This window comes from Myodes glareolus, chromosome 3, assembly GCF_982192425.1.
Source record: "Myodes glareolus chromosome 3, mMyoGla1.1, whole genome shotgun sequence".
Taxonomy (NCBI): domain Eukaryota; kingdom Metazoa; phylum Chordata; class Mammalia; order Rodentia; family Cricetidae; genus Myodes; species Myodes glareolus.
Genome location: NC_142028.1, coordinates 108,091,132 through 108,110,727, shown reverse-complemented (window position 1 = coordinate 108,110,727; position 19,596 = coordinate 108,091,132). Strand labels below are relative to the sequence as shown.

The window sequence follows — 19,596 nt, the reverse complement described above, 5'->3', positions numbered from 1 at the left end:
ATTTAAATTACACACACACAACATGTACACATGTACTTATATGATGTATGATTAGGTATACATAAAACAATATGGTTCTCTTGGTGTTTTCAAGCATCCTCTGTCCTTCTCCCTCTGTATTTCCCTCCCTTCCCCCTCCACAGTTAAAGTCCCCTCCCATTTTCCCCATGCCCCCTTCACAGTACTTGTGTCCTGCTAGTTCCCTCTCTAGAGTCCCCTCCCCCCCGCACACCTCCCTCTTTAGCTTTTTTTTTTTCATGGTTTCTATGGTGACTCCACGTTATATTCTCACATCTGAAGATTTGGAGCTAAAAACCACAGACAAGAGAGAGCATGCAGTGTCAGATTTTCCTAATAATGCGTTGCCACAGCCCCTCCTTCTTGTTCTATTAAAGAAGCATGCATGGATATACTCGTTGGTGAAGAGCTGCTGGCCAAGGCATGGTGCACTGTGGGGACAGCCTGAATCAGTATCACCGCATTCCGGGTCCCTTTTAAATGTTGGCAAAGGCACAACAGGTCCATGAGGAGGAAGCAGACAAACAGAATGGCTAAACCTGTTAAAACAAAACAAAACACATCTTAAGACCTAATCCTGAAAAACAAGCAGAAGTTTTGGGCCCCTCAGTTATTAAATACCATTTCAAGGTGTGCACTTTGAAGATAGGCATTTGCAATTGGTGTAGTTTGGATAGTCAAGGCCATTGCTGTAGCGGCAGCAATGAACCACGCCACTATGGTCGCTGTAATAATCATCCCAATGAATCTTTTCAGGTATTTGTTCCAGGGCAGAATTAAGTTGTTCTAAAGCAAATCCTCCATGTCACAGCTGAGCCGGGTTAAGAGGGGTCCAGGCAAGGACATCTTGTCTAAGAATTAAAGTCAGGAAATAAGAATCACAGTGTACTGGGAAGTCTGGGAAATGGGGTAAGAGTCAAAAGAGCTGTGCTGTTTACAAGAAGTTAAAATAAGGAAAGAGCCCTCTTCGGTTACCACGTTGTCGTCTTATGGTTCCAGTTGACAGTACGGCTTCACAAGTCCTGTTGGGATCCAGAGAAAGCCCATAGGAGAAGGCACAGCTACAGAGCCCAGGCTCTCAGTTATTAATGGAGTGGGACCCAGGCCTTAAGGGAATCTCCACAAAACCATGAGTTTGGATAAAATGCTTTGCTTCCTGAGTTGTTTTTCTGTAGGTGTCAGGGTAAAATTGAGGGAAACAATTTTTTAAAGTATAACTGGACTTGGTAGAGAGGAACAAGGCAATCGAAGTTAGCATTCCTGGGGAGCTCTCAAGGCACAGGACCATAGCTCCTGAGATGGACTTACAGGCTCAACCAACCTGAGATGCTCAAGTTGTCCTTTTCCTGGGGCCCTCACCCTCTCTGTCACCGCAGGCCGGTGAGGTAGGAGCTTCTGGGCGATTTCCATGCTCCCATCACTTTTGGCTGCTGAGACGTCCAGAATCCACATCCCCAACAAGGGATCTTCCCTAGAGGCCTTCCCTCCCTCACACAGCATACTCTAGAAACTTCACTAAGGCGTTAAAGGCTCCTCACACCATCTCACATGTTCCTCACATGTTCAGATGGAGCACCCAAATGCTCAGATTCTATGCCTTAGTGATTAACTCTGAGTCACTAAAACCACACTGGGGTCATGAAGAAAGAAACAAAAACACGTCCCCCAGTGTCATTGCATCAAGAGCAAGTTCAGATTTGAGTCTCTACTTCATGTTCCCTGTGTCTTCCATCTTCTGTCTGTCTGTCTGTTTTAGGAGTCTGAATCTGTGTCCATTGCACTACTGTATTTAGAGGCAGGCTAAAAAAACAACAAGATAACAGTCTAAGTCTTCATTGACCTCAAAGTGTATCACTAGCTTAGCTGTGAGGGTCAGTAAAAGTTCCAGGCTCTTCGGATATGAGCGATGTTTTATATAATATTGCGTTCTCACAAGACACAGTTAGAAAAACAAGTACAATAACGAAGGAAGGCTCACAAGAAGCCCAAGAGCATGTTTTAACTAACAAGCTCCTTGTGATAGACAGCTTTCAGAGAAAGAGGTGGCATGACAGACAGCATACATGGTATCTGTTGGTAGGAAACGTTTTCTTTAACATTCGCCAGTTCACAGCATCACGTGCGCCACATAGAACGTTAGATGTGACCTAAGCAGGAAAATAACGAACAAAACTACCCATAGCTATTCAAGTTCACGTCCCATGTACCACAGCTTTGAGCAAGGCACTGCTGGCCAATCACTGAATGCATTCAGAAAGCCTTCGGAATCTGTGAACGTTTACTCATAAAGTATCCATGTGTTACAAAAGCAATGGGGCAGAAGCAGACCAGACAGGGAGAACACTGCGTTTTAGCTAAAGTCAGTCAAGTTGTCTAGGTAAACAGACTCTTCCCTGTGGGGAATGGGTACTTCTTCCTGACCTCTGTTATTATCTATTTGTCAACATTGAAGGATGTTCTAAATGTGGTAATTTTTCTATTTTTTTAAAAAACTCTATATAGAATGACAAAAATAAAATCAGACTCTTTCATCAAATTCACAAAACTCAGATCCAGGCAATTGTAACTCAAACTAGCCCAATGGCCCCTCTGAAGGAATCCCCCCAGGTCTTGGCCATGGTTTCTCTATCTCCGTCTCCACTGAAACCCTCCTAAGACGGGAGTCCTTGCGACCCATGTTACAGTCTGCTATCCCAAAGGCTCTCTCCTCCAAAATAGCACTCACATTGGCTGGGCTTTCCTTGGCACGGGGTTCTCTTTCTTATGATTTTAAGCACTGGTAAGACCATTAGCTGACTTTGGAAATTACTGGCAGTGTTAGAGTTTTATAAGCAGATATCAAGGAAGCAAGAGAGTCGCAAAGATCTGAAATATCTTAGAGCAGTGGCTCTCAACCTTCCTAAGACTGTGACCCTTTAATACGGCTCCTCATGTTATGGTGACCCCCAACCATAACATTATCTCCTTACTACTTCATAACTGTAATTTTGCTACTGTTATAAATTGTAATGTAAATGTCTGCATTTTCCAATGGTCTTAGGTAACCCCATGAAAGAATCGTCTAACCACCAGAAGGGGTCACAACCCACATGTTGAGAATCACTGTCCTAGAATCTTCTAGAGGACCGACTGGGGAAGGACATGGGCATGAAATCAGGATGCAAAGCCCTAAAGAGGTGGTTGGTATTTTTTTTTCAATTTTTCACATCTCAGCCCTTCCACCCACAGTATAAAACATACAAAGAAACAGAGAAGCATGACCCAGTCTAAAGAACAAAATCAATAAACCCTAAAATAAAGGCAGAGCGACCTTCTATGGAATTTAAAATGACTGCCATAAAGCTGCTCAGTGAACTAAAAGAGACTAGAGACAGAAAACAAGTGAATCCAGAAAGCAATGCTTAAAAATGAGAATATCATCAGTGAGATGTAGATTTATAAAAAGAATGGAAGAGGAATTCTGGAGTTATATACCATTATGTTAGACAGTGTAAAGGAAATGGATAGATTCTCAGAAATGTACAGCCATCAACACTGAAGCATGAAAGCCTAGAAATTCTAAATAAGTCAATCAAATACCTCTAGACAAAGAAAAGTTAATGATGGGGTCAGTAAGACAGCTCAGTGAATAAAGTCCCTGCTGCACAGGTCTGACAATCTGAGGTAGACCCCAGACCTCAAGGTAGAAAGAGCTCTCAAGGTACCAACAAACAGAAATTGTCCATGGATCTCCACACATGCACTATAACATGTGAACAATCGTACACATAATACACGCACATACATATATCACAGTAATAAGAAGTGTGGGGGAGGCAAGACCAGATAGCTTCACTGGAGAATTTTTTTCAAATGAAGATCTTTTAAAAAAAATTAAAGAGAACTAAATGTTCAAAAGCTTTCAAGCTTACTTTGTCTGGCCAGAATTATTCCGTCACAAAAAAAAAAAACACACAAGGAAAACAAATTATAGACCAATATCCCCAATGAATATTGACAAAAAAAACCCTCAACAACGACAATAACAAATCAGCAGAATAAAGTGGGCCTGGTGGACCTGCCCTTAGTCCCAGCACTTGGAAGGCAGAGGCAGGCCAGTCTCTATAAATCCAAGACCATTCTGATCTACATAGTAAATTCTAGGACAACCAAGGCAATGTAGGCAGTAAAGAAAGATCCTGTCTCAACAACAACAAAAGTTAACATTGTGAATTCAAAAATCCATGTGAAGGATTACAGTCAAGTGATGTCTACCTGTACTGGACAGGTAGGACCAGATCAGTAGTTCAAGACCAGCCTTAGCTAAATATCAGGACCTTATGGAGGTCTAAGTCTTTAATCTAGCACTTGGGAGGTTGAGGCGGGAGTACCACAAGTTTGAGTGGCCAGCCCGGGTAACTGAGCAAGAACCTGTCTTATATACTAAATGCCTGTGATGCCATAAAACAATCCCACACCAGTTCAGAATTAGAATAATAAAAGGGTTATTTATTTAAGGGGGAAACTTACAGATCACTATCCTAAACAATAGTCCTCTGAGCACAAACAGGAACAGAGTCTAGCAGCCAGAATAGGAGCCAGAAGCAAGAGAGTGAGTGCACAGTTCCCACTGCTTTTTAAACTATAAGAGACCACGCCCAAGTGGGCTGGTATCTTAAAGGCTATTGGCTGAAGGAGCAGAATGTGCTCCCACAGCATGACTGGAAATATTTACTCAATGGTGGAGCATACATCAGGTCCTGGATTCTGTCTCTGATACTGCAAAGCGATTCTCTAGACCACAGAGTGTGGTCTAAATAAGAAATGTCCCCGTAACCTCACGTATTTAATACTTGGTCACCAGGGGTTAGTACTTGTGTTTGTGGTTGAATATGTGATCCCACAGCCTCCTGTACCATCTGTCAGCTGCTATTCCTGACCCACAATTATAGACTTGCCTTCTGGAACTATAAGTCAAAATAAACTCTTTCTTCACTAAGTCCTTTTTGGTCTTGGCATTTTATCACAGCAGTAGAAAGTCAACTGATGACAAGAAGGCTCAGCATGAAAGATTATTCAATACGAACACAATGAAGAACAAGAATGACATGATCATCTCAATGCAGAAATCATTTGATAATATTTAATGCATTTCAGGATAAAAATTATTCAAAATACAAAGATATTTTAAGTAGCTCAATTTTTAAAGGTCATTTATGTAAATACCCCAGTGATTATCATGCTTAAGGATAGAAGATTGAAATGTATTACTTTAAGATCAGAGAAACGTTTGGCACCTATTCTTATTGATTTTATTCAATATAGAAAGTCCATGACAGAATAATTAGGCAATAAAAAGAATTACAAGCAACCAAAATTAAAAATGAAGTGAGATGTTCCCTATACACTACACCTATGCACTAATGCCATGATATTATATGAGAGAAAAATGCTTCAAAAACAAGCTGGGAAGATGGCTCAGTGGGTAAAAGCGCCTGCTGTACTGAATGAAGAGCGGGGTCTGGACCTCCAGCACACGTGGCAATGCTGGGTGGGCACCTGTAATCTCGGAACGTAGGAAGCAGAGACGGGAGATCCCTGGAACAAGCCAACCAACTAGACTAGACACACTGGCAAACTCTAGGACTAATACATAAAGTGTCATCCATACATATGTGCACATACATGTAAATGAACCTACACAAATGTAAGCACTTCTCACACATGCATGAATACCACATGCACATATACACAATAAGAGTAAATAATTCTTAAAGATTACATATACTCAAACAACAAAATCTTATAAGAACTAAAATAGAATCAGAAATGAATCCATGTGTGTACATTCATATGATCTTCGACAAGGGACCAGGACTACACAGTAGGGAAAGGACAGCCTATTTTAGCAGATGGCATTTGGGAAACCCAATATCCACATACAAGAGAGGAGGAGTAAACCCATATCTTACATCATATACAAAAGTTAACTCAAAGTGAATTAAAGATACAAACATAATACCTAAGACTGGAATTCTCAGAAGGAAACAGAAAAAAAAGTTCATAATAATGCATTTGGCAAAACTACTTAGGAGTCACCCCAATAAATTGCTGAAAAGGGAATTCAGAAAGCAATCACATTTATAATAGACATCCAACCAAAAGCAAACAAACAATTACACAACCCAAACTTAAAATAAGGTTAATCAAGGCATCAAGCGAACTCTACAATTACAATGGGAAGAGCAGCCGATCGTCATGATTAGACGGTGTAATACTGCTGAAATATCCGCCCTATCTCAGGCAGGCCCAGCGGGTTCTCGGGACAGAGGAAGGAGGTGAGCAGCAGACACAAAGAGCCGAATTCACAGCAGCAAGAGAGAGCAAAGCACATCGAAGGACTCGGGGAAGGCTAATCCACGGAATCCGTAATCCCAAGAAATCTTGGGCTTGGTATTTCTATAAAATGTTGCAGGTTTATTTCTGAGGGGGGTGACTACTCACAAGCTGCCTGGTCCCCTGATTCCTACAAAACTGTGGTGAGCAGAGCTTCCTCTGAGGGAATCTCTGCCCATCACTCTCAAAATCCACTACAGAGGTTACTGATGAGGCTATTACAAAACCTGGGTGTTTTGAAAACCCCGTCTTCCCACAGTGCACACATGTCAGGGCTCTCAAAGTCCCCTGACACTTTGCTTCCTCTAAAGCAGAAATAACCTAACTATATATTCAAGATGTTTAGCCACAAAAGGATGTTTTTAACTGTCAGTTTTCTTGACTATCCCACGACTAACTTCTTTCCTAATCAACTTCAATATTACCGTAAGAGATCTAGAGATTCGCTGCAATTTCTACCAAAATTCAATGACAATACACACAGATATATAAGTAGAAAAATTCTCCTAAAACTTGTGTGGAATTATAAAGGACCTTGAATAGGCAAAGAAACCCTGGGCAAAAAGTAACAAAACTGGAAGAATTATAATGACTGACTTCAAAATATATAAAACCACATTAACCAAAACAACAGCCACTCACATTAAAACAGGTACATAGGTCCATAGAGCACACTAGAGAACTGAGAAGCAGAGCATGTATTTATAGTCCACTCATCTGTGACAAAGGAAGCAAAAGCACACATTAGGAAAGTTTAAATGGTAGTCATTAAATTCATGCAAGAAAGAACTACCATAATATCTAAGCCTTAAAAAAACAATTAAAAGTGAATTAAAAACTTAAATACAAGATGTGAAACTACCAGAAGAAAACAAAAGATATATTTCAGAACATTTTCTGGGCAAAGGTTTTTGGGGCTGTGATTCTAATGATACAGAACAAAAAGCAAAGGATTGACAGATTGATTTCCATCATACTCAGAAAAAATAAACAAACTTAGAGGCACATATCGGAAATGCTAGAATGCAGTAGAGGCAGGAGGATCATTAATTTGGGGCCAGCCTGGCCTATGTAACAAGATCCTGTCTCAAGAATACTAAGGGGATGAAGTTTCACAATAAACCATTTGCCCAACCTGAGCAAAGCCCTGGATTCAATCCCAAGCACTGTGGAGAAGGAAAAGAAATTGTCAATATAGTGAAGAAATGATCTACAGAGTAGAAAAAATTGTAGATTATTGATCTGACAAAGGATAAACATCCAGAAGATTCGAGGAAAAAATAATCAGATACTTAAATAAGCAGATGTCTGAATAGACATTTCTCAAAGGAAGATACACAAATGTCAAGAAAGCATGGGAAAAAAATTCAACATCACTAATCATTCAGAAAAATGCAAATCAAAATTAGAACAAGATTCATCACACTCCAAATAGATTGACTATTATCAAAAAGAGAAATAATAAATATTAGTGAGGGTGCAGAAAAAGGGAAATGCCTTCATGGTTGATGGGAATGTAAAGTAACTCAGCTATTATGGAAAATATGGCAATCTCTTCCAAAACTGAAAAGTTAAGCTACCATGTGATCTAAAGTCATAGCCCCTACTTGGTCATGTGACCATGAGTATGTCAGGGAGACATCTGCACTCCTATATTTATCATAACCCCACCTACAGAGGTCAAGCTATGGAACCAACCTAGGCATATACACACAGTAGAATATTTTTCAGGCATAAAAAGGATGAAATGCCGTCAATAGCAGTAATGTGGATGGGACTATAGGGCATTTGTTATATGAAATAATCAGTCACAGAAAAATATGTTCTTGCTTATATGTGAAAGCTAAAAAGGGAATCTCACGCAGGTACTGCCCAGTCTGGGAAAGATGAGGAACCAAGATGAAGGTAGGAGGGCTAAGCAGTACAAAACTGAAATGGGATGGAACGGATAACTTCTAAGAGTCTGTCAAACCATGGGACAACTATGATTGACAGCAATTAATTGAATATTCCAAAAGAACCAACAGAAGCTGTGTATAATGGCTTTATATAACCATTTCCTCACTAAAGCATCCCTTCCTGGAGGGACAAGGGGGTGCCTGAGACCCAGGAAGTAAAGGAAACCTACAAGTCTCAGAAAATGGGAATGTCCCAGCTTCACAAGGCAGGGAGCTCCAGGGAGGCTGTTTCCATGAGATGAGCCATCACCATGCTGAGAAGGGCCTGGGGGCCACACAGCTGCCTTTGAGTCATCTCTGCTCTGTAAATAAGCCTAACACATTCATTAATCTGCCATTAGATGCTGGCAGAACTGCTACTTTGGCTTCCCCATCTGGGCTACATGTTTGTCCGGTGTCTCCAAAGAAGCACAGTAGAGTGGTAGACACCTGTAATCCTAGTACCCGGGGGGTGGAGTCAGGAGGATCAGGAGTTCGAGGCCAGTCTGATGCAGCAAGTTTGAGGCTAAGCTGGGCTCTGTGAGGCTTAGACTCAACGATACTGGAGCAAAAGAAAGCAAAATTGCCCCCAAAATCAAAAAATAACAAATGTCTGAGGGATGAGCATGCAAAAATAAGTAATCTGGTGTTACTTATTGTTGTATGGATTTACATATCACTCTTATCCCATAAATATATAAAGTTATTATGTGCCTATAGAATGTAGTACCTTAGTTTTTTGAGACTGAGCTTCACTACGCAGTCCAAGCTGGCTTTGAACTGGTGATCTTCCTGCCTCAGCTTCTCAAGTGCTAGGATTACAGGCGTGTGATTCAATGTCTGAACTGACAAAGATAATGCCATCTTGTTCATACTCCATTCTGTGTCTGCCTAGCCCGTCCTCAGATTTTCCCTGTCTAATAGCCACATCTGCCCTAACAATGGCTTGGGAACCACCCATGACCCTAATTCGGGTCCAGATGTGTTAACCAAAATAATTAATATTTGTACAAGCTAAACATAAAACCAGAATAACTACAGGAAGTCTAAATAAGAAATAATCGTTATGTCTGGAAAATACTGCCAAGCTTTGCAAAAGGACAGATGCTGCAAGGTTACTCCAACCCCATCTAACACTGCTGCAATTGCGGCATTTGTCTTTAAAAATGCTGTACTCCTGAGCTTCGGGACCAAGGTACATTCTGGAGGCATTAGCCCACTCTTGGTCTGGCCATTGTTAGCGACTCCTATATCATTAACTGGCTTAATTAGTGTGGTCGTCAGTAACTATCTGCCCTATATAGACCATTTCACACCCAACAAACTTTATTTGAAAAAGAACCTGTGGAGTGCTTTAAGAACCTGCTGAAAGTTGAGGTCCCTGTAAGAAAAAAAAAGTATAGATATTCCATCAAAGTATGCCCTTGAGAGGAAATCCATAAGTAAGAATCAAAAGATGAGACTAATAAGGATCAGAGAAGACAAATAAGAGTATCTCTTAGCCTCAATCCTGCAAAACTTGTATTGCTTAGGTCTTCAGATTTTCAGAGTTTTGGCTTGGGCCTGGTGCCTTCTCTTTCTCTTTATCTTGTTGTTTATTAGATTGGGAACTCAACAATGATTACAACTTAGGCCCAGGGCTCAGTCATAGAATGGTTTCTAACATGAATGTGAGGCCCCCAGATCAATCATCAACATCACAAAAATCAAGGAATAACTGAGCAGAAAGTTGGACAGCAATTCAGTTGCAACAAAGGTGTTCTCAGTCCCGTGAGGTGTCCTGCAGCTGGGTTGACCATTCTCAGCTGCCCTGAGATGGTGAGAAAACGGATGGTAGACGGAGAGGATGAACCTTCATTCTCCTGCTTTAATCAGACAATGGACTGGGCTGCCCAGAAGGTGTGTAACCTTGGGCAAGAGAATACCTTCAGGGCCTGAGTTAAAAGCCTTCCTTAGCTGTACTTTGATGTCGGAGGGTCATCTGTCTATGTGTTACTTTCATTGGTTAATAAAGAAACTGCTTGGCCTGATAGGTCAGAACATAGGTGGGTGGAGTAGACAGAACAGAATGCTGGGAAGAAGGCAGAGCCAGGCAGCCGCCATGGAGCCAGCCGCCAGGTCAGACATGCTGAATCTTTCCCGGTAAGCCACGAGCTCGTGGTGACATACAGATTATTAGAAATGGGTTGAATCAATATGTAAGAGTTAGCCAATAAGAGGCTAGATATAATGGACCAGGCAGTGTTTAAAAGAATACAGTTTTCGTGTAATTATTTTGGGTAAAACTAGCTGGGTGGCAGGACACAGCCCGCCGCTCATATCACTACAGTACTTCTAGCAGGTAGTAAGAAATGCAGCTTCCCCTGCAGCAGGTGTGGGGATGCTTGTGACCAATCTCTCAATTCCTCTAAAATAAGCCCAATATTTTTATATGTATGAATGTTTTACCTTCATGCATGCCTGGTGTCCTTAGAGTCCAGAAGGGGGCTTGGGATCCTCTGGAACAGGAGTTAGAGATGGTTAAACAGACACGCGACTTCTGGGAATCAAACCCAGGTCCTCTGGAAGAGCAGCCAGCACTCCAGTCCCCAAGCCCCCACATTCTAAAGTAATGTTTTCCTGTCTGCATCTAATACTTCTGGAAGAACTGAGCTCAGCCCACAGATCATCAAGGCCAGAGACGGAGCCGCCCAGCCAAACCCTGAAATAATGGCCTGACAATTGACCTTCTGAAACTGGGGAGTCCGTTTCTGAAAATAGTCTCTAGAGACTCCCAGGAGTGATGGGGTGAAATCAGTCAAGCAGTACACGGTTTCACTGTATGGCCTTTCCATTTGTCATACAAATTGTAATGAATACTTATTTCTTAATTTACATTCCGGCCTTCACCCAATTTGCAGCTCCTGCCATGTTTACAGGCACCATCTGGAGGAGCTAATGAGGCAGTGAACACCAGAAATCACAACTTGCTTTGACTAAACTCAAAGACTCTTACTGGCAAGAAAATGATCTGTTTGTTTCCTGGAATTACAGAGAGATTAAAATGCGTCTTCCTGAGGACAGAGGAGAAATATGCAAAGCTAATTTTCATAGGCTGAACCTGGGGGCAGCTGGCCACCTGAATTGGTTCCGAATAATTCAGTCATTACTGCAATGGTCTCATGATAGACGGTCTCTTCTGACACTGGAATTCTGAAAAATGATTACCTAGACTATCCATGAATGTCAGAGGGTCCCAGCAGACCAAGGAGGGAGTGCACAGGAATACTGAATGAGATGGAGTTTAAATACTGAGGCTCTGCCCTCCCGTGAGGAAATGACTTTGACGACTCTGGGCAAGCTAAGTACCATCTTTAGATAGCAGCTCCTTGTGCATGAAACAGGAAGTGGACGATAAACTTGTCAGAATCAAAAAGAAATAAGCAAGTGAATTATAATGAAGTATTTGAGGAATGTCACAAAGAAACATTCAAATGTTTGCTGAATTTCCTGTCCTTGGAAAGTTTGCCTAAATAACTAGAATATGCACGCGCGCACACACACACACACACACACACACACACACACACACACACAAACACCCTTGTGTGTGCTTAAATACACATACACACACACGCAGACATGGCAGATACTTCAGTAACAGAGGATGATAGGAATGAGCTACATACATTCACAGGTAGGTCAAAGTGTTTGTCATTGTCCTATGGTGGAGTGGGAAATCCTTCAGGTTAGCTCTGATGCCACAAGCAAAGTCTAACAGCCTTCAGAAATGTAAGTATACCGCCAGTCAGTGATTGTCAACTGCTTGGCAAATATTTTACCCTGGAATCCTAAAATTCTGTGTTTGTTGTTTGTAATACTAGGGACCTCATTTCCAGGAAACACCATTGCTGAACTACATCCAACTCTCATTGTCTTTTTTTCATTTTCTGGAAACCAAATCTCATGTAGTCCAATCTGACCTTGAATTCTTCAGCAGAGATCGGCCTTGAACTCCTTGATCTTCCTGCATCCACCATCTTGAACACTGGGATTATAGGCATGTACTCCAATACCCCACTTTTCATCCTTTTTAAAGTTAAAATCAGGGGCAGGACACTGGTGGCGCCCACCTCTAGTCTAGCACTCAGAAGGCAGAGGCAGGGGGATCCGGGTGAGTTCGAGGCCAGACTGGTCTATCGAGTAAGTTCCAGGACAGCCAGAGAAACTCTGTTTCCAAATTCAGAGAGAAATCAAATAACTGCATTATTTCTGTCTCACTGCAAATAATTTGGAAAATGATGAGTGTTAGAATACTCATTCTGCCAAAAAGGGCGTAATGATCAACGTTTACCATCAAGAGCCTCTCAGAAGAAAACAAAAGATTGTTAATTATCTCCTTGTGCATCACAGTTTGAAAATCAATTTGCGATGACTGAATCAGTTAATCATTATGTATCCTTGGTTATGGTCAGCGACAGTCAACCTGACCCCTTACTAGTTACGCATCCCTAGCATACTGTTAACTTTTCTTTTTAAATTCATATACAAAATCATGGATTTCATCATGGGATAGTCACACACTCCACGTTTTTGCCAATTCTCTTCCTCCATGCCGTTCCCACCTTCTTCCTGGTTCCCATCCTCCTTTCATGAGGATCCCTTCAGTTTCCAGGCCACATTCACGGGCTATATTATCTTTTCCTTATTTTCTCTCCCCCAACACATTCTTAAGACCTTGTCTTCCTCTGTCATGGTTTCCCACACACATACCTATAGAAACAAATATATAAAAATTAAAATCTAAGATATGTAGGTGGGGAAACCATAGCAATTTTCTTTTTTTTTTTTCAGTTTGAGATACTTTGTGTAAGATACCGACTTTCCATTTTCCTGAAAATGTCATGATGTCATTACTTTTACAGCTAAATAAAATTCTATTGTGTGTTTGTACCACATTATCCTTTTCTGCTCATGTTGACATACATGTGGCCAGCACATTTCCTGGCTATTAGGAAAGCCCTGGAGAAGACACATACGTGCAGGTGTCTCTGCGGTAGGACTTATGAGTCCTTTGGGTTCATACCCAAGAGTCCATCACTACGTTTTCTGGAAAGTAGCAGAAGGTCTTGCACACCCCTGTGCCACCTTGCACAGCACCATGCGTACAGTTCATGGTCAGCAGTTACCTGTGAGCAGAAATGATCACACCATCCAACCTGGGGAGGGAGACCCAATCTTCTAAAAGAGGGAGATGTAGATTACAAACTCGGTCTCCTGGTCACCACAGCCTTAAGCGAATGAAGGAAAAGCACAAACCACAGATGAACATCTTGGTGGTGACACCTTTGAGACACCTACACAAGACCATGAGCTTTGAGACTTTGACCATAACCTACAATAAGAAAAGCGGTTACATTGTGCCTTGGTAAAAGACACATATACACACATACTCTTTCACACACAGTCATAGACAGACATTGAGACAGAGTCTCATGCTGCCCAGGCTGGCTTCAAACTAACTATGCAGCTGAATATAACTTTGAACTTTTGATCCTCCTGCCTCAATCTCCACTTGCAGTTTATAAAGCGCAGGGGATTAATCCCAGGGCCCCTTACACACACTCTGCCAATTGGGCTGGTCAGCCTCCAGAGTCACATAGTTAAAGTAACTGGGAAATCTTTACTCCTTGGTGTCCCGCCTTGTTTGGTTGGTTTGGTTTTGGAGACAGGGTCTGACACTGTAGCCTGAGCTGGCCCGGAACTCATTCCTTAGCCCATGCTGGCCTCAGATTCAGAACAATCCTCCTGCTTTGGTCTCCTGGGTGCCGGGATTAGAGGGATGAGAAACAGTACCTGACTCTGTGTTTCTGTTTCAATTTTTCCAGTGAAGCTCACCGTCTCTCACTAAATCATGTCACTAAAGGTGGGTTGGGAAACAATTCAGAAGAACAAGGTCATATTGTCATGCAGAAGTTCTGGGGCAGCCTCGAAGCCCTGTAGCTTGCAGGCCACTCTGAGATGAGAGACCTCCTAGGGTCCCCTTGGCCCTTCTCACACTCAGGTAAATCATGTTTGTCGGTGCTATCTTGATCCTGCGTGGTCTACTGTCCCTTGCTTTTCTATTATACATGTCTATGTGACCAGTTCAACGTCTGAATTGGGACCAGGGTCAGCATTCAATCCACAGGAACCCTCCAGTCAGGAACTGTCTTCTTCACTTGCCGCTAACTGGGATGTGGACTTGGTTGTGGGAGCTGGAGCAGCCATCTTGGACCAGGAAAGTGCAGTTACGGGATAGAGACAAGAGAATGAGAAACGAGATGGCAAAAGATTGCCACACTCACGTGAGTGTGTACTCCGGTGTGCAGCAGAGAATTAAACCATCCCATTGAAACCACTGGGATTTGGCCTGTTAACAACAGCTGATTCCAAACCACAACTGATTCATTATCTAACCCACACTGCTGATAGAATAACAGAATGCTCTTTTAACCCAAGTCTCTGGGAACCTTGGTTAGTCTTGTATCGCCCTTATAGCATTGTCTGGAACCCCACCTGTCAACAGTGAGGTGCTATCTGTATGTTCATTTTAGCTCTAAGGCAGGAGAAGCCTGTGCCATATTGTATAGATCCAGATTTTCTGTGGGAACAAGAACCATAAGCAGCTGTGGCAATAACACCAGATCAGTGACCCTTCCCTGCATCCAGCTTCTTTGATTGTGGATGCCCCTCTCCTGGTTCATCCAGGGCATTGGAAAAGCTTGGTAGCTTCAAGGACTGTTTCCTCTCAACAAGAAAGCCCCACTTTCCAGCACAAAGCTACATGGGTGATATTCATTTACTTTCAGTGAAACAAACAAAAACTGAGGGCAAATGCCAAAGGGTGGAGGTGCACGTCTTTAATCTCAGCACTTGGGAGGGAGAGGAAGGTGGATCTCTGAATTGGAGGCCAGTCTGGTCTACAGAGTGAGTCCCGGGACAGCCAGAGCAATACAGAGAAACCTGCCTCCAGAAACCAAAACAAACAAACAAACAAAAAACCCAAACAAACCCTAAGGGCAAGAGCAATCACTCAGTGGGTAGGTGGGTTTGCTGTGCAAACCTCAGAACCTGAGTTCCAATCCCAAGCACTCCTACAGAAAGTCGGGCATGGCCTCAGAGGCCTACACCTGTGCCCACAACACCAGTGGGCTTGCTAGTTCCTGCCTATCTGTAGACTCAGTGGGAAGCCCGTCTCAGGTGAGAGTGACCGAGCAAGGCACTAGATACCCTCCTTTGGTCTTTGTGTACATGCACCTACAGCACATAATCCTTGTTTGGCTTGGTTCTGAGAACCTTGACTTGGGGTGAAAAGGGAATAAAGAAAAACAGTGAAAAATATAACAGACACACAGACACAGAAAAGCTCAGATAAAGAAGCTACAACATTCTGGAGGCCCAGTGTGTTTATTGTATACAACTGAACAGGGAGGCAGGACTGTTGCATACAGCTAAGCAAAGTGATGGATTATTATATACAGATAAACAAGGAGATAGGGTGTTATATACAGCTGAACAAGGAGATAGGGTGTTATATACAGCTGAACAAGGAGATAGGGTGTTATATACAGCTGAACAAGGAGGTGGGGTGTTATATACAGCTGAACAAGGAGGTGGGGTGTTATATACAGCTGAACAAGGAGGTAGGTTTAACTAATCTTGGTAGGGGAGCAGACTTGGAGCCATAGACATGGTGGTGGGGACCATGACAGACATTTTCTGCACACACTGTCAGCATTCACACAGAGGCATTGGTCTCCTTGCCACAGCTACGCCCAAGTCAACAATGCTCTCAACAACATATGCGCACACAAAATTTTAAAACACCAAATCATTTGGTTTTCGATTTGAATATTTTCAAGTCCAGCAAGTAAGCTCGCCACATGCTCCCCAGTGTTTTCTATCTACACTTCGGCACACGCCCTCGTCTCCCCTTCTCTGCCACACTGTAATTCCCCAGTCTCGTGAGGATGTCTTTCAGGAAACATGAAGATATTGTAAGCGTTGCTTCTATTTCTCCAGGCCTGAATGGATTCTGGAATCAGTTCTGACCCAGGGAGAGGGCTAGGGTCACATCACAGCCGGGCCACAATCTCCAAGCCACATTGACTCCAGCTTTCTGTCCCTGTGGAAGGACACAGGCCAGGAACTGTTTCCAGTCTGCCTGGGAGCAGAAACAGAAACCCAGTACCGTAGAGAACGTCCCAACCCCCCAGTAACACAAAGAAGAACTGCTCATTACAGCCGCTGACGGCTCCAATGTGAGGCTCCAAGTGTGTCGAGCACACCAAACAAATTTAGCTTCACCACCTGTTCCGGAAAAGGAACGCCCATGCCAAAATCCCCCCAAAAGTGCATAAATATTCTCTGTGTGGATTAGCTGGGAGTCTTTTCAAATATGTTCTATATTAGAGTTTGTAAACTGGGCACTTGATGTACACCACATGGCCACCATGGAAGACGTGAAGTTTTGTTCTGCCTCAAAAATAAAAGAAATCATATTCTTTCTCTCTAAAATTTTTAGACACTTGAACAATTGAACAAAATGGTTTCAAGGTCTAAAACAAACAAACAAAAAAGCCTGTAGTCCTAATAGAAGTAAGATACATACTTGAAATTTTCCAGTTTTCAAGAGATATGTCAAGAGAGTGTGGTTAATTACCCGGAGAACAGTCTGGAGGAGAACTGGTAAATCCCAGGTGTGCGTGTGTGTGTGTGTGTGTGTGTGTGTGTGTGTGAAAACCAAGAGGTATAAAATGACATGCTATCTTAGGGTGTCTGTCTACTGCTGTGAAGAAATACCATGATCATGGCAATTCTTACGAAGGACAACATTTGACTGAGAATGGCTGGAGAGGTAGCTGAGAGTTCTACATCTGAATGGGTAGATAGCAGGAAGAAGAGACATAAGACCTGGATTGAGCTTTGGAGGCCTCAAAGACCACCCCCAGTGACACACTTCCTCCAACAAGGCTACACATACATCTACAATGTCACACCACCAATAATGCCACTCCCTTTGAGTCTATGGGGCCATTCTTCATTCAAACCATCACACAAGCTATAAGTAGGTAAGAACCAAAGTAATGCCTTTCTTAAGTCAAATAAAAAGGTCAAAAGAAAACTAAACTTAGGGCAGGTGCCAAAATATAAGTCTATTTGACATTCATGAACAAAGCACCTTCTAAATTGTTTAGAAAAGTTCTAGATACCATTAAATTCCCACGAATGTTTGTTCTGTTGAGATGAAACTTTTCAAAGGATCCTGTCCCATCTGAGAAACTGTTGCATCATAGTCAAACTTCAAGACTCACCTCGGAATTGCTTTCTGAAGTTTTCTTGGCCCGCTTCCCGCCTCAAACCTTGTTGTGAGTCTGGCCAGTAGTCCCACTGTGTGATTATTTGGGTCTGGGTGGCTGGGAAACAAAAGAGCAGTCTCTGTTTACAAAATGGCACCCACTGTCCGTAGCATGGATCCACATAAGATGGGTCTGGGAGACCAGGAAAGGAAAGAGACTGCTGTTCCCTTGTCCCATAGGGAGCACACACAGACACCCTCCATCCAAGGCTGTTTTGTTGAGCAGATGCTATCAATCCAGTGCCTGTAGACTTCCAGCCTGCATACCACCATAACCTTGCATCAGTTCAGTATGTCCACGTCCAGAGCATTTATCCCTAAGGATGTATTTCTGTTTGTTAGAATGACACAGGATGGTGTTTGCACAATAGAAGTACTGAAAGGCTCTGAAGGTCCAGCAAACCATTCAAAGGTCAAAACAGGCCAGCTCCTGTGCAGTTTGATTTCTTGGACCATATCCAGCCTCCTTATCCTGCTCGACCTTTAGGAAAAGATTGAAACTAAGTTATAGGTATACTCTAATACTTTAAAAACAGAAGACCTTTTGTATAGAAATGGCAAAAAGGCTCCCCCTATATGAAACCATCACCCAGTCACAATACCACCACCTATGGCAACTTCATTCACCTCCCTCTCTCCCCACGGTTTTTAAGTACTACGTCATTACATAATTAGCAATTGGTATGAAAATTTATCTTTAAAGCCTTTTATCACACTATATATAGTATGACTAAAATACATAAAAATAACTTACAGTAATTCTAAGTTATATCCCCTTCCATAGCCTTCAAGTCAGTGTCAGTGGAAGCGATCTGGTTTAGCGAGAGAGTTGTTTTTACATCATCCGCATCCTGGAACTATTTCCAGCCCAGGAGGAACCCTAATCAATAAGGCTGAGGGGGAAGAGGAAAAGACAGATGGGACAGAGGGCGGTGGCTCTAATATTAGACGCGGAGTGGGTTTTACAGCAGAGAGAAGTGGGAATTTTGGAAAACGAGGGATCTGGAAAGAAGAATGGGAAGAGATGGGGCGGGGGTGCCAAACACAGGCAGGCCTGCATCCTGAGCATCTGTTGCCGCTCATTCATCAGATTTGTCTGAGCCATATTCAGTCCTTCTGCTGCAGCAACACACGAGAGAGGCTTCCTTCCTTGCTCATTGATGGAGGCCTCTGACGCCACCAGCACCCTCATCTCAGCTTCCTCAATCAACCCCAGTAATACCTCTCCTCCTAAAATGGCCTTAAGTAATACGGCACCATGGACCATAAACTAAGAAGTCCCTTCACAAAGAGGAAATATGCCAAGTGGGTTTTGTTTCACAAAAGACTGGTATCTCAGCAAAAACAAGTGTTAACATTAATAACAAGTTTCATTTTAATCATTATTATACAAAATGAAATAACCTCAAGTACTTACTTTTTCTCCTTCACAGCAGTCTCACTGAACATGTAAACATGTAGAACTTGTCCCTGTGTTGGGGAGCTTTCTGCCCTATGACAAAGCACCTGATATAATCAACTCTCAAGGAGGAAAGTTTACCAGGGCTCAGTTTCAGAAGTTTCTGTCCATGTCAGGTGGTTCTATGGTGGCACTGCATACCATGTCAGGAGGCCCAGCGGCCAGCAAGCAAAGACGAGGAACTGAAAGAGGCTGGGGGGGTCCAATGACCTCTTCAATATAGCATTTCAATGGTTCTCTTCCTTTACAAGACCCCACCTCTTAAAGGGCCCATTGCCTCCGAAAACCATCACAGGCCCAGCAAATTGGACTTTGGGAGATACTGCAGGTTCAATACAGCAGTTTCCCACCTTGTTCCTGTTGAGAAAGAATTAGAAGCATATGGGGCAAACGGTCACTCTGTAACAAGGTGAAATGTATTTATAGCT

General features: G+C 42.6%; 1 long non-coding RNA gene across 1 annotated transcript; it reads right to left on the bottom strand.

Moving 5' to 3' along the window:
- Positions 1–240: 240 nt before the first annotated feature.
- Positions 241–18,574, bottom strand: LOC146895066 (uncharacterized). Its single transcript, XR_015000714.2, has 3 exons — positions 18,464–18,574; positions 17,666–18,190; positions 241–557 (listed from the first exon to the last, which is right to left on the bottom strand). It is a non-coding gene; the product is annotated as an uncharacterized LOC146895066 (long non-coding RNA).
- Between the last annotated feature and the right edge of the window lie 1,022 nt (positions 18,575–19,596).